Source organism: Cherax quadricarinatus, chromosome 42, assembly GCF_038502225.1.
Source record: "Cherax quadricarinatus isolate ZL_2023a chromosome 42, ASM3850222v1, whole genome shotgun sequence".
In the NCBI taxonomy this organism is placed as follows: domain Eukaryota; kingdom Metazoa; phylum Arthropoda; class Malacostraca; order Decapoda; family Parastacidae; genus Cherax; species Cherax quadricarinatus.
This window is the reverse complement of record NC_091333.1, coordinates 13492341-13509300: the sequence shown is the minus strand read 5'-3', so window position 1 is coordinate 13509300 and position 16960 is coordinate 13492341. Positions and strand designations below refer to the sequence as shown.

The following is a 16960-nucleotide window of genomic DNA, read 5'->3' as shown; positions in this document are numbered from 1 at the left end:
GAAACCTGAAGTGTTTAATTGTGACGAAACAGGCCTGTTTTGGAAGAAAATGCCAAGCAGGTCCTACATTACTCAGGAGGAAAAGGCACTCCCAGGACATAAGCCTATGAAAGACAGGCTTACTCTGTTGATGTGTGCTAATGCAAGTGGTGATTGCAAAGTGAAGCCTTTATTGGTGTATCACTCTGAAACTCCCAGAGTGTTCAGGAAAAACAATGTCCTCAAGGCTAATTTGTGTGTGCTGTGGAGGGCAAACAGTAAGGCATGGGTCACTAGGGACTTTTTCTATGACTGGTTACACCATGCATTTGCCCCCTGGAGTTTACCTGGAGAGAGTTCCGGGGGTCAACGCCCCCGCGGCCCGGTCTGTGACCAGGCCTCCTGGTGGATCAGAGCCTGATCAACCAGGCTGTTGCTGCTGGCTGCAAGCAAACCAACGTACGAGCCACAGCCCGGTTGATCAGGAACTGACTTTAGGTGCTTCTCCAGTGCCAGCTTGAAGACTGCCAGGGGTCTGTTGGTAATCCCCCTTACGTGTGCTGGGAGGCAGATGAACAGTCTCGGGCCCCTGACACTTATTGTATGGTCTCTTACGTGCTAGTGACACCCCTGCTTTTCATTGGGGGGATGGTGCATCGTCTGCCAAGTCTTTTGCTTTCGTAGTGAGTGATTTTCGTGTGCAAGTTCGGTACTAGTCCCTCTAGGATTTTCCAGGTGTATATAATCATGAATCTCTCCCTCCTGCGTTCCAGGGAATACAGGTTTAGGAACCTCAAGCGCTCCCAGTAATTGTGAAAAATTACCTCCTGGAAAATAAATTGGACCTTAAGTGCCTCCTGATATTAGACAATGCTCCTGGTCATCCTTCAGACGTGGCAGAGCGACTTTCTGCGGAAATGAGCTTCATTAAGGTCAAGTTTTTGCCTCCTAATAACACTCCTCTCCTGCAGCCCATGGACCAGCAGGTCATTTCCAACATCAAGAAACTGTACACAAAAGCTATGTTTGAAAAGTGCTTTGTAGTGACCTCAGAAACTCAATTGACTCTAAGAGAGTTTTGGAGAGATCACTTTAGCATCCTCAATTGTGTAAACATTATAGGTAAGGCTTGGGAGGAAGTGACTTAGAGGACCTTAAACTCTGCTTGGAAGAAACTGTGGCCAGAATGTGTAGACAAAAGGGATTTTGAAGGGTTTGAGGCTAACCCTGGGAATCCTATGCCAGTTGAGGAATCCATTGTGGCATTGGGGAAGTCCTTGGGGTTGGAGGTTAGTGGGGAGGATGTGGAAGAGTTGGTGGAGGAGGACAATGAAGAACTAATCACTGATGAGCTGCTGGATCATCTTCAACAGCATGAGGCCAGACATGAGGAAACTGCTTCGGAGGAGGGGATAGAGAAATTGAGGAAGTTGCCTGCTTCAAAGATTAAGGAAATGTGTGCAGTGTGGCTTAAAGTGCAAACCTTTTTTGATGAAAATCACCCTCACACAGCTATTGCAAGCCGTGTTGGCAACCTGTACACTGACAATGTTGTGAAACACTTTAGGAATGTCATAAAGGAACGGGAGGTACAGGCCTCTATGGACAGATATGTTGTGCGACAGAGTTCCAGTGACTCTCAAGCTGGTCCTAGTGGCATTAAAAGAAGAGGGGAAGTAACCCCGGAAAAGAACTTGCCACCTCAAGTCCTAATGGAAGGGGATTCCCCTTCTAAACACTAACACCATCAACACTCTCCCCTCCTCCCATCCCATCAATCATCACCAGATCTTCAATAAAGGTAAGTGTCATGTAACTGTGCATGTCTTCTTCAGTTTGTGTGTTTTTTTTTTTTTTTTTAAACAAGTCGGCCGTCTCCCACCGAGGCAGGGTGACCCAAAAAAGAAAGAAAATCCCCAAAAAGAAAATACTTTCATCATCATTCAACACTTTCACCACACTCGCACATTATCACTGTTTTTGCAGAGGTGCTCAGAATACAACAGTCTAGAAGCATACACATATAAAGATACACAACATATCCCTCCAAACTGCCAATATCCCAAACCCCTCCTTTAAAGTGCAGGCATTGTACTTCCCATTTCCAGGACTCAAGTCCGACTATATGAAAATAACCGGTTTCCCTGAATCCCTTCACTAAATATTACCCTGCTCACACTCCAACAGATCGTCAGGTCCCAAGTACCATTCGTCTCCATTCACTCCTATCTAACACGCTCACGCACGCTTGCTGGAAGTCCAAGCCCCTTACCCACAAAACCTCCTTTACCCCCTCTCTCCAACCCTTTCGAGGACGACCCCTACCCCGCCTTCCTTCCCCTATAGATTTATATGCTTTCCATGTCATTCTACTTTGATCCATTCTCTCTAAATGACCAAACCACCTCAACAACCCCTCTTCTGCCCTCTGACTAATACTTTTATTAACTCCACACCTTCTCCTAATTTCCACACTCCGAATTTTCTGCATAATATTTACACCACACATTGCCCTTAAACAGGACATCTCCACTGCCTCCAACCGTCTCCTCGCTGCTGCATTTACCACCCAAGCTTCACACCCATATAAGAGTGTTGGTACTACTATACTTTCATACATTCCCTTCTTTGCCTCCATAGATAACGTTTTTTGACTCCACATATACCTCAACGCACCACTCACCTTTTTTCCCTCATCAATTCTATGATTAACCTCATCCTTCATAAATCCATCCGCCGACACGTCAACTCCCAAGTATCTGAAAACATTCACTTCTTCCATACTCCTCCTCCCCAATTTGATATCCAATTTTTCTTTATCTAAATCATTTGACACCCTCATCACCTTACTCTTTTCTATGTTCACTTTCAACTTTCTACCTTTACACACATTCCCAAACTCATCCACTAACCTTTGCAATTTTTCTTTAGAATCTCCCATAAGCACAGTATCATCAGCAAAAAGTAACTGTGTCAATTCCCATTTTGAATTTGATTCCCCATAATTTAATCCCACCCCTCTCCCAAACACCCTAGCATTTACTTCCTTAACAACCCCATCTATAAATATATTAAACAACCATGGTGACATTACACATCCCTGTCTAAGACCTACTTTTACCGGGAAATAGTCTCCCTCTCTTCTACACACCCTAACCTGAGCCTCACTATCTTCATAAAAACTCTTTACAGCATTTAATAACTTACCACCTATTCCATATACTTGCAACATCTGCCACATTGCTCCTCTATCCACTCTATCATATGCCTTTTCTAAATCCATAAATACAATAAAAACTTCCCTACCTTTATCTAAATACTGTTCACATATATGCTTCAATGTAAACACTTGATCTACACATCCCCTACCCACTCTGAAACCTCCTTGCTCATCCGCAATCCTACATTCTGTCTTACCTCTAATTCTTTCAATTATAACCCTACCGTACACTTTTCCTGGTATACTCAGTAAGCTTATTCCTCTATAATTTTTACAGTCTCTTTTGTCCCCTTTCCCTTTATATAAAGGGACTATACATGCTCTCCGCCAATCCCTAGGTACCTTCCCCTCTTTCATACATTTATTAAACAAAAGTACCAACCACTCCAACACTATATCCCCCCCTGCTTTTAACATTTCTGTCATGATCCCATCAGTACCAGCTGCTTTACCCCCTTTCATTTTACGTAATGCCTCACGTACCTCCCCCACACTTACATTCTGCTCTTCTTCACTCCTAAAAGATGGTATACCTCCCTGACCAGTGCATGAAATTACTGCCTCTGTTTCTTCCTTAACATTTAAAAGTTCCTCAAAATATTCTCGCCATCTACCTAATACCTCCATCTCCCCATCTACTAACTCCCCTACTCTGTTTTTAACTGACAAATCCATATTTTCCCTTGGCTTTCTTAACTTGTTTAACTCACTCCAAAATTTTTTCTTATTTTCATTAAAATTTCTTGACAGTGCCTCTCCCACTCTATCATCTGCTCTCCTTTTGCACTCTCTCACCACTCTCTTTACCTTTCTTTTACTCTCCATATATTCTGCTCTTCTTATAACACTTCTGCTTTGTAAAAACCTCTCATAAGCTACCTTTTTCTCTTTTATCACACCCTTTACTTCATCATTCCACCAATCACTCCTCTTTCCTCCTGCACCCACCCTCCTATAACCACAAACTTCTGCCCCACATTCTAATACTGCATTTTTAAAACTATTCCAACCCTCTTCAACCCCCCCATTACTCATCTTTGCACTATCCCACCTTTCTGCCAATAGTCGCTTATATCTCACCCGAACTTCCTCCTCCCTTAGTTTATACACTTTCACCTCCCTCTTACTTGTTGTTGCCACCTTCCTCTTTTCCCATCTACCTCTTACTCTAACTGTAGCTACAACTAAATAATGATCCGATATATCAGTTGCCCCTCTATAAACATGTACATCCTGGAGCCTACCCATCAACCTTTTATCCACCAATACATAATCTAATAAACTACTTTCATTACGTGCTACATCATACCTTGTATATTTATTTATCCTCTTTTTCATAAAATATGTATTACTTATTACCAAATTTCTTTCTACACATAGCTCAATTAAAGGCTCACCATTTACATTTACCCCTGGCACCCCAAATTTACCTACTACTCCCTCTATAACATTTTTACCCACTTTAGCATTGAAATCCCCAACCACCATTACTCTCACACTTGATTCAAAACTCCCCACGCATTCACTCAACATTTCCCAAAATCTCTCTCTCTCCTCTACACTTCTCTCTTCTCCAGGTGCATACACGCTTATTATAACCCACTTTTCACATCCAATCTTTATTTTACTCCACATAATCCTTGAATTAATACATTTATAGTCCCTCTTTTCCTGCCATAGCTTATCCTTCAACATTATTGCTACTCCTTCTTTAGCTCTAACTCTATTTGAAACCCCTGACCTAATCCCATTTATTCCTCTCCACTGAAACTCTCCCACCCCCTTCAGCTTTGTTTCACTTAAAGCCAGGACATCCAGCTTCTTCTCATTCATAACATCCACAATCATCTCTTTCTTATCTGCACAACATCCACGCACATTCAGACTTCCCACTTTGACAATTTTCTTCTTCTTATTCTTTTTAGTAATCTTTACAGGAAAAGGGGTTACTAGCCCATTGTTCCAGGCATTTTAGTTGACTTTTACAACACGCATGGCTTACGGAGGAAAGATTCTTATTCCACTTCCCCATGGATATAAAAGGAAAATTAATAAGACCAAGAACTATTAAAATTAATACTTCATGTGGTAGAATTTTTTTTTTTGTTCATACTTTGGGGTGTCAGGAGATTAATTTGATTTCCATTATTTCTTATGAGGAAAATTAATTCGCCTAACGATAATTTCGCCTAACGTAGAGCTCTCAGGAACGGATTAATAGCGTTACGCGAGGGTCCACTGTATTTCCATCAAATTTCGTACTTTTAATGTCATTACCTTCGGATGATTCTCTACCATTTTATAAGATTCTTTTTTAACCCTTTCAGGGTCCACAGGCCTTTTCAGAGACTTGTTCTCAAGGTCCCCCAAATTTAAAAAAAAAAAAAAAATTTCTTATGAAAAGATAGAGAATCTTTTTCTGATCATAATGACACCAAAAGTATGAAATTTGATGGAAAACTTACGGAATTATGCTCTTTCGAAGTTAGCGGTCTCGACGATTTTGCCCACTTTGAGCCCTATTTTCGGCCAATTCCAATGTACTAGTCGACAAAAATCATAACTATTTCTCTAGAACTCCATTTTTTTTTTATCGAATGAGTACAAGAAACCACCAATTTACTGATTTCAACTATCCAATACAGTGGTCAGAATTTAGCAATTTTGCGAATTTCACACAAATTTCAAAAGATGCCAATTTCCAAATAGGGTCCAGAATAAACAAGAAAGACATTCCTGGCACTAAAATAACATTTCCTCTGTTCATTAGTCACGTCCCCAGACCACTCTTACATTTCTTTTGCTTTCCACTTTGAATTTTTATTCTCACAAAAAATTGAAGATATACTGCTATGCAGACTACTGCATTAGTGTAGAAATGGTATAAATAACATCGGCGCACTTGTGAAAGAATATTAGACTCACCAGTTACCGTGTATTGGACGCTTAGAATGATTCGTTTACTTTTGAACTTTGGTAAAAATCAAACATTTCTGCTACTTTGAGCTCAATTTCTAGGTACTTGTCATTGTAAAACCAGTCAAAATCATCTCAATTTCTGTAATATGTCTTCATTCTATAAAATGAGACCAGGAAAACTAGAATACAACAATAAATACCATACGAAAATATAGTGCAAAGTCGCTGTTTTAATCCAAAAAAATGGTCAAAGTTTTTTTTTCTCATTATGCATTGTGTGCTGCAGGATTTTTTTTACACTGTGCACACTGACCACATAGACCCATTCTTTCATATGTAGGCCTACCAGCTTTCTCTCACTAGATTTGAAGGAGCAAGAATTTATGAGTACTAGTACGTCATGGACCCTGGTGCGTAAGCTGTACTAGTACGGCCGAAACCCTGGAAGGGTTAAATGTGGACACTGACAGCAATATTAATTTCAAGGGTTTAGACAGTGAAAGGGTTTAAGAAATTGTTACAAAAAATGCGATTCTAAAAGCTGAGAGATCTCCAGTGAATACTAGAAAGGACTGCCCTTCTAGCATCCAGCCTGTTACTGGGTTTTCATAACACATAGTCAGTATCCTTGTCCAATTATCCATTAGAATTCAGTATGATTCAATAGTGCTTCAGGATTACAACTGGTAGGCTACTAACTAGAGAAATTAAAATTTAATAAATTTATTAAGTCTAGAGGTATATTATCAAATTAAATTAAATTAATCACAGTAATCAAAATAATATCACTTTTCTCGAGTACAATATTATTGTGCTGAAAGCACATATCACATTTATAATTCTTAAGTACCGTCTGGTACATTAACATTTAATAAGATATTACAAATATGTACAAGTAAGTGTGTAAGTGCTCTAAGTAGTTAGCTATGTCTCACGACTCGACTAGACTTAAACAAGTGACTGACAGTCCTCACATAAACTAACTTCTTGACCAACTGGTAACCAGAACAGTCTGCTTGAACAACAAAAAGAATGCTAAGCCCAATAGCAATATAACAAGCAACTGCGACACAGAATCAGGAACAAGGAGATAATATAATGACACTAAGTAGGGACCATCTGCAGATCCTCCACAAAAGTCACAAAACTCCCATACTACTGAATCTAAGTTCAGCATAAGAAAATCCCCGACTGTGATAATACACATATACCAGTACAAGTTAGGTCAGAAGCTACAGCTCAGGACCTGAGTTGCTCAGAGTGTCTATGCGACACACAACCTCAGTACAACGTCGAAAATCACTAAGTCTATACAATGTTCTGTGAACAGAGTTCTACAGAACTAACAAGAATAATGAGACAGACAATCTGTCCAACCACCAAGAGAGTCTAGACCAGACTGAATACTTCAGGCGAGGTGAGGACACCCCCCCTCGATCACGTGATAGCTCCGTGGACAGCTGCAGCTCGGAAACAGAAGCCGGCAGTCTAACGAGCCACAAGCGATAATTACAGTAGTTAGACAATCAAGACTTGAACTAAGCACATAATATGTAACATCCTACCTAACAACATAACTACATGAAATAATATTATAAAGCAATATATTCACGATTTAGCTATTATCGCAAATATAAGCAGTATAAAATTATATGAAAAGATAATAATTATATACATACATACTATTCATTGCAACCCATTCAGGGGTTGCAACACTCCCCCAACACGACAAACGGTCGCACTAGGAGTTGCATTAATGTCTTTCACATTACTGATTACTCAGGTTACATTAGTAACAATATAATATAAACATTAATCAGAGTCACTCTTGTGCCAAGCACCTCTATAATTTCACAGCGTCTATACACCAAGATATGCCCCTAGTACTAGGGCAGTACACAGTATCGTATCTCTGCATACTCGTGGTTATGTACATCAGTGTAGAGACAGGATAACGTAGACAAGCAGGGCACTTTGAGGCTCGATCCTAGTAGAGGAGACTGCATTCCACTCTTAAGTAGTGGTTGTGGAATGCTATGTAGTATGGACATCTGAGTATGAAACAGCTTAAGGTGTGTAGTGAAGGGGGAAAGTCTGCGGCAGGACAGTGTTCCGCCAAGCAGTAACACTGCCCACACGACACTACCCACTCATCACTCAGCTTATGTCTCCTCCTCATACACATCACTACTGTGAATATATAAATATAATAATTATACATGACATGAGTATACATAGTTAATATGGGCTGGAGGGATTACGTTGCTTTACTGAATCTGACATAGCAAGTAACAAAAGGTATTTGGGCATTAAAATTACGTTAATTTAATGTAACTGATAATTATTAAGGACGTGACAGAGCGTTGGCAATTACATTACAAAGACCACTTATGTGTTTTATACTAATAGAATAAGGTTGGATTCTGAGGGCCCACCTCATGATCCTAGCGTTTTTACTTTTCATAGTGTTAATATAAGTGAGTGGATTGTGGTCTGAAAAAACGTTAATTTTAAATGGGGAAGTGCCCAAATACACGTCAAAATGTTCTAAGGACACCACAAGAGCTAGAGCCTCTTTCTCAATAGTGGCATAATTTTTCTGGTGTCGTTTAAGTTTAGATGAATAGTAACATATAGGATAGAGAATATCAGTGGATGTTGACTGTTGGAGCAGCACAGCACCCACTGCATAACACTCGCATCTATATGTAAAAAGAAGGGAAGATTGAAATTAGGACTTTTCAACACAGGAGCAGAGGATAGCAAGCGCTTCAACCTTTTGAACGAGTCTGAACAATCTCTAGTCCAGATGAACTGAACTTTGCTACTAGTAAGCTCAGTGAGAGGAGCTGCAATCTGAGAAAAGTTTGGACAGAACCTGCGATAATATCCTGCCATACCCAGGAATCTCTGTACTCCTTTCCTATCCTGTGGCACTGGAAATTCAGAAATTGCACGAACCTTAGCCTCAATAGGAGCAACCTCACCTTGGCCGATACAAAAGCCTAGATAGGTAATCTTGGCTTGACCAAAACTACATTTAGCTAAGTTAACAGTGAAGTTGTAGTGCGCCAGTCTCTCAAACAATGCTCTGAGACGCGTCAAGTGTTGTTCCCACTCGTCACTGTACACCACTAAGTCGTCAAGGTAGGCTTCTACTCCTTCTAAGTTGTGGGTCAACTCGTTCATTATACGTTGGAATGAAGAAGCCGCGTTACATAGGCTGAAAGGGGTGACAAGGTAGTTAAACAATCCATCTTGAACAGTAAAAGCAGATATTTCTTGAGCATGTTCAGTAAGCGGGACTTGATAATAGCCTCGTAAGAGATCTAAACGACTGACAAACAGGGCTCCTGACACACGGTCAATAAGGTCGTCAATGCGAGGTAGAGGATAACCATCAGGCAAGGTGACAGAGTTCACTTTCCTGTAATCAGTGCACATCCTGAAACTACCGTCAGGTTTAGGCACTAAAATACAGGGAGATGCCCATGGACTTTTACTGCGCTCAATAAGTCTGTGAGATAACAGAAAATCAACCTCTTCTCTCAATGCTTTATGCTTCGTTGGACTCATTCTATATGGAGATTGCTTAATGGGTGATGCTCCCTGTACATCAACGTCATGTACACCTAGAGTACAACGTTCAGGAACATCACCGAACAATTCAGGGAAATGCAAAATCATGTTTTTAATATCACCAGCTTTATCAATTCCAAGATTACTAAGAAAATTGTCTAGTGATTGTAGAGTCACTGAATTTTCTAAACACACCTCTATACCTCTAGAGATGTCAGGTAGACTGATGTTTTCTTCCTCTGTCCTAGGAAGAATAGATGTAGCAGGTAGAGGACTAGTGTAGTATGTCTTAAGCTGGTTAACATGGTACACATGATTAGATTTCTTTTTCCCAGGCGTACGTACCAAATAATTTACGTCACTAAGCCTTTTCACTACTTCCAGGGGACCATCATACCTGGCTTGTAGAGCATGACCTGGTACTAATTTCCGAGCCATCACCTTATCTCCTGCTTTAAAAGAACGAGAGACAGCACGCTTGTCATAATGTTGCTTCATTCTAGCTTGGACTGAAACTAGATTTTTCGAAGCTAGCTCTCTAGCGGCTGTCAAATGTTGCTGCATTAATGAAGGTGATGTGCTCAATGATGGATTTGATTTTCCTGTCCACACGTCTTTTAACACTGCGAGAGGACCACGCACTTGGTGTCTGAATATTAATTCAAATGCACTAAATCCGAGACTTTCTTGCTCACTTTCTCTCATAGCGAACAGAAGAACAGGTATACCCTCATCCCAGTCTCTAGAAAAATGTTCACAATAAGCTCTCATCATGGACTTCAATGTCTGATGAAATCTCTCTAGAGCACCTTGTGACTGTGGATGATAGCTGGTTGAAAGTACAGACTTTATTCCTAGGTGGGATAATGCTTCTCGAAAGATCTTAGAAGTGAAATTAGATCCCTGATCTGACTGTATCTCTCGTGGCAATCCAACCAGGGAGAAAAATTTCATTAGCGCTCTCACAATAGCACGAGCATTAATTTTTCTCATAGGAATAGCTTCAGGATAGCGTGTTGCAGCGTCCATAATAGTAAATAAGTATTGGTTTCCTAGTTTGGTTCTAGGCAAAGGACCAACACAGTCAATAATAAGACATGAGAATGGTTCACCATCCACGGTGATAGGAATGAGAGGCGCAGGTGGAGGTGTGTGCGCTGGCTTGCCTGTCACTTGACACACGTGGCAACGTTGCACATGATCAGCTACTGTTTCCTTCATCTTTGGCCAAGTAAAATGTTTTGCCAGTTTACCGAGTGTCTTCTTGACACCCAAATGTCCTCCTATGGGACTATTGTGAGCAAAATCAATGGCTTGTTCACGAAATGTAACTGGTAACACTACGAGATGCTTGACTGTGGTGGAAACACTATCAGCTGACAACTTACATGTATTTTTCTCCATCAGTACACCATTACTATAATAGTAACAATTATCGAGATCCTTTGCTTCACTCTCAGTAACTGCTATATCTCTCAGTCTTTCCAGTGACTGATCAACAAACTGATCCTTGATTAAATCATCATGAGTTAGAAATTTAACGTCAGTAGTGTCCTGACTAGGTTGATGACCGGGGGGAGTTGGTGTTAATGATCCGGGGCGCAGAGCGTCACTAAACAACATATTCAAGCCCAAATCATTGTCATCCACTAACTCAACAGGAGACAAGGATGGTTGTTGTATCTTTGACATAGCTCTAGCAATTGCGCTGAGAGGAAATAAAATAGGTTTCTCTCTACAAGCTTCAATGGCATAATTATCATCAGTGTTATTATCAATCACAAGTGGTTCTTTACATATACCAGCATGAAGGATATCGTTCCCTATCAACAAGTCCACTGACTTGATGGGAAATACACCACTGGATATACCCACTGAAATATAACCAGTATACTAGCTTGTTTCAATGTAAACTTTATGAAGAGGTACTTTTATAACAGCCCCACCATAGGCTTCTAACAATACATCTATCTTGGTATAGGTATCGTCAGTTATGGTCAGTACATCTTTTCTTAATAACGTGAGATAACTGCCAGTGTCTCTGAAAGTAATTATCTCAGTTAGATGTGATTCGTCAAATCCTACTTTACCTCTCGAAAAGTAAGGACTCATCGCTGAACGAATCTTTTCGTCAGATACACTTTCTGACGCTAGTCATCTGTCCTGAGTGATATTATCTAAAACAGTAGGATCAGAGGTATTACTAGAATTTTGGTGCCTTGTTGCTCGGAAGAGGATACGACTTGAGTGGGGGCGCCAGCCGCACGACTGCTTCTCGTATCTCTTTCTAACTTATAGCAATACTCTCTAGCATGTCCTTTTCTGTTACAATAGGTACATTTAACTTTCTTTTTCTCGATATCAGATTTCTGTCTAGCCACAGAGACAGATTCAGGATTGTGAGTTTTCCTGGTAAAGGTACGAGAAGTTACAGTAGCAGGTACATCAGGCCGGCAATGAGCAGCTGATTTAGGTTGCCAACTTCTAGGACAATTTTTAGTTACCTTGTTTCTCTGTGTTTTAGTACATACAAGTTTGTGAGAAATCTCGTAATTGTCTGCTAATGCTGCAGTTTCCAGAATATCCGAGGTAGTATGATCGATCAGATATTCTTGTATATCAGCAGACATACAGTTGTTAAACTCTTCGTGTAGTAACAACTGAACAAGGCTGTTGTAGTTGTAACATTTGGCAGACCTACACCACCTCTCAAATGCAACTTTTTTCTCACGAGCAAACTCTACACAAGTTTGATCTTGTAAATAACAAAAAGGCACAATACCGTGACTGGAACAATACACAAATAACCCGCACATAAAAGAGAGAAGCTTACGACGACGTTTCGGTCCGACTTGGACCATTGACAAAGTCACACTAACAGAGGTGGAGCAGGACGGCTATATATAGGCAGGAAGAGGTGGTAGTAGTAGTAGTAGTAGTAGTACAAGAATTGTATATAATACCGACAGGATGAAATTAAGACACATGCACAACGCCCGGGCATCCCCATCGTAGACGTTTCGCCATCCAGCCAGCCACTGGATGGTGAAACGTCCACAACAAAGACAACCAGACGCCACACATGTGTCTTAATTTCAACAGTAGTTGTAGTAGAAGAAGAAGAGGTAGTAGTAGTGGTAGCGGAAGAAGTGGGAAATAAGGAAGACGAGCCAGTCAAATACAAAGAAAGGGGAGCACCGCAAGAGAGCTAGATACCCACAGAGGGAGAGCAAGCGCAAAGAGGTGCGTGAAAGGGGAAGTGGTGAAATAAAATAAATGAAGAAGGAACAGAAACACGAGACAGGAGAGAGAAAGACAACCCAGAGGAGAAAAGGAGAGAGGAAAGGGGAAGAGGAAGAAGAAAAAGAAAAAGAAAAAGTGAGGATTCAGGTTAAGTCACGGGTGTTCTGAAGTTTGGAGCATTTTACAATGTAGTGGGAGAGGAAGTCATCTACAGAGATGAAGCCAGGGCTAAGGTTCATACAAGGAAAGTTGTGTATTAGAGAGGATTCAACTAGACGGCGACTGTTCGAGTTGGAAGTAGGGAAGACAGTTTTAGCAGAAGACCAGTCAATAGGATGGCTATGATCTCTGACGTGACAGAAAAGAGCATTGTTAGTGCCGGCAAGCCTAACACTATTTTTGTGCTCCCTAAGTCTGTCAGAAAGAGATCGACCAGTTTCTCCGAAGTATTGAAGAGGACAGGAGGAGCAAGAAATAGAGTAGACACCAGGAACATCTGTAGAGGGAGGAGAGGTATGAACGAGATTAGTGCGAAGAGTGTTAGTCTGGCGGAAGGTAAGCTTAATGTCTAAGGGACGGAGAGAATTGTTGAGATTAGAAAGACCGGAAATGTAGGGAAGGCAGAGGATAGAAGAGTTCCCATGAGTAGAGAGTTTGGGAGAGAAGAAATTGCGTTTAGCGCGTGAGAGGGCAGAGTCTATGAAATGGGAAGGGTAGCCAAGACGGGAGAACGAATTATGAAGAGTGGAAATTTCTGCTGGAAGGAACTGAGGATCACAGATGCGGAGGGCACGGAGAAAGAGGGAGATAAGAACACTTTTCTTGACAGGGGAAGCATGATAGGAAAAGTAGTGTATGTACATGCCACTGTGCATAGGTTTACGGTAAACGGAAAAGGAAAAACCTGTATCTGAGCGGTGGACATGGACATCAAGGAAAGGAAGTAAGGAATTAGATTCCCATTCAGCTTTAAACTTTATGGAAGGGGCAAGATTATTAAGAGCTTCAAGAAAAGGTTGGAAGAGACTGGAGTCATTAGGCCACAGAGCAAAGATGTCATCCACATAGCGGAGCCAGAGTGAAGGTTGCACATCGAGGGTAGGAAGAAGAACAGTCTCGAAGTATTCCATGTAAAGATTAGCAAGGACAGGAGAGAGAGGAGAGCCCATAGCGACACCGAAGGTTTGAGAATAATATTTCCCTTGGAAGGAAAAGGAGTTAGAGTCCACACAGAGGCGGATCAGATCAAGAAAGACATCAGTGGGGATAGGGAGGTGAAGAAACCCTTCATGGGCCTTCTCTCTAAGGAAATCAAGGACATCATCAAGAGGGACATTGGTGAAGAGGGACTCAACGTCAAGACTAAGCATCTTACAGGTTGGGAGAGAGCGAACCCGTTCAATCATTTATTTTATTTCACCACTTCCCCTTTCACGCACCTCTTTGCGCTTGCTCTCCCTCTGTGGGTATCTAGCTCTCTTGCGGTGCTCCCCTTCCTTTGTATTTGACTGGCTCGTCTTCCTTATTTCCCACTTCTTCCGCTACCACTACTACTACCTCTTCTTCTTCTACTACAACTACTGTTGAAATTAAGACACATGTGCGGCGTCTGGTTGTCTTTGTTGTGGACGTTTCGCCATCCAGTGGCTGGCTGGATGGCGAAACGTCTACGATGGGGATGCCCGGGCGTTGTGCATGTGTCTTAATTTCATCCTGTCGGTATTATATACAATTCTTGTACTACTACTACTACTACTACTACTACTACCACCTTTTCCTGCCTATATATAGCCGTCCTGCTCCACCTCTGTTAGTGTGACTTTGTCAATGGTCCAAGTCGGACCGAAACGTCGTCGTAAGCTTCTCTCTTTTATGTGCGGGTTATTTGTGTTTGATCTTGTCGTCATTGTAACGTACGAAATGCACGTTGATAACTTACAGGCAACAAGTTATATGTCTCTAGAATAGTTTGCTTGACAGCATCATAACTAATGTACTTGGCAAATGGTAAAGCAGCAGTACAAGTTTGAGCTCTTCCTGTCAAAGCTGTGTGCAACAAGGTAGCCCAGTGCTTACGTGGCCAGTTCATAGCACGTGCCTGGTTCTCAAACACTTAAAAATAGGTGTCTAAGTCACTCTCAAAAAACTTAGGAACCACTGATGCAGCTTTCGGCACATTAAATGGGTCCTGTGATCTATCAGTCTGTTGTCTTCCAAGACGAACATTTTCTCTTTGGAAATCTTCTTCGTTCAATTTCCTCTGAGCCTCTATTTGTGCAGTCTGCAACATAATGAGGCGTTCAAACCTCTCAAACTGTTCCTGAGAGATAGGACCAGTGGGTAATGGAGGAGTAAGGAAATTAACATGTCTTTCTGGACTGTCCTTAGGTCGGAAACTTCGTCCAGCCGTCCCTAGAGAGTCTAGATCTGGTCTAGGATAAGTAGATACAGGTGTAGCATACACAGTACTAGTATTAGGTTGTGTCATACTGCCAGCTATACTCTGTACTATTGTGTCAGTGAGGCGGGAAGGTGTGAGCGGAGGTTCACTAGGCTCAGACACTTCTGCCGTAGTTGCTCTTTCTTCTAAGTAATCAAATAGAGTCATACTTCCTAATTGTGACACTTGGCTTTCTGAATCTGAATCATAATCAGACATCTCTGTATGAGCAGGAAACAATATATCTTTAATCAACGCTCTGACAGTGTCTGCGGTGTAATTCCTGTTATATGTCACACCGAGATATTTGGCTACTTGCCAACAAGTCTGAAGTTTTAATGTACTTAACTCAGACAAAGTCAGAGTATCAATTAATTGTTTTACTTTGACATACATCACGAAAATAAGTGTACTACGAGACTATAATCCTGATAGGAATTTTAGTGTTAGTTCTCTTAGAGCTAGAACTCAAACAGTATTTCCATCTCCTTGGATCAAGAGACTCAGTCAGGTACATACATCCACCTGGTATGTTGTACAAGACTAAACTCAAAGTCTTCAGATTAAGAAAGTACTCAAAGTGTTTGATCATAGAGTTACTAGTATGTCAAACTGGACAATTTCTCCAACACCTTGGATCAAGAGCATCCTGGACAGGCCCCCATTTGTTACAAAAAAACGCGATTCTAAAAGCTTAGAGATCTCCAGTGAATACTAGAAAGGACTGCCCTTCTAGCATCCAGCCTGTTACTGGGTTTTCGTAACAAGTAGTCAGTATCCTTGTCCAATTTTCCATTAGAATTCAGTATGATTCAATAGTGCTTCAGGATTACAAATGGTAGGCTACTAACTAGAGAAATTAAAATTTAATAAATTTATTAAGTCTAGAGGTATATTATCAAATTAAATTAAATTAAATTAATCACAGTAATCAAAATAATATCACTTCTCTCGAGTACAATATTATTGTGCTGAAAGCACATATCACATTTATAATTCTTAAGTACCGTCTGGTACATTAACATTTAATAAGATATTACAAATATGTACAAGTAAGTGTGTGTGTGTGTAAGTGCTCTAAGTAGTTCGCTATGTCTCACGACTCGACTAGACTTAAACAAGTGACCGACAGTCCTCACATAAACTAACTTCTTCACCAACTGGCAACCAGAACAGTCTGCTTGAACAACAAAAAGAATGCTAAGCCCAATAGCAATATAACAAGCAACTGCGACACAGAATCAGGAACAAGGAGATAATATAACGACACTAAGTAGGGACCATCTGCAGATCCTCCACAAAAGTCACAAAACTCCCATACTACTGAATCTAAGTTCAGCATAAGAAAATTCCCGACTGTGATAATACACAGATACCAGTACAAATTAGGTCAGAAGCTACAGCTCAGGACCTTAGTTGCTTAGAGTGTCTATGCGACACACAACCTCAGTACAACGTTGAAAATCACTAAGTCTATACAATGTTCTGTGAACAGAGTTCTACAGAACTAACAAGAATAATGAGACAGACAATCTGTCCAACCACCAAGAGAGTCTAGACCAGACTGAATACTTCAGGCG

General features: G+C 40.9%; 1 protein-coding gene across 4 annotated transcripts in view; it reads right to left on the bottom strand.

The window, feature by feature from the left end:
* LOC128695708 (peptidyl-prolyl cis-trans isomerase FKBP4-like) overlaps positions 1 to 16960 on the bottom strand; it is a 127340-nt gene that overhangs the window by 87541 nt on the left and 22839 nt on the right. The gene's annotated exons all lie outside the window — the stretch shown is intronic.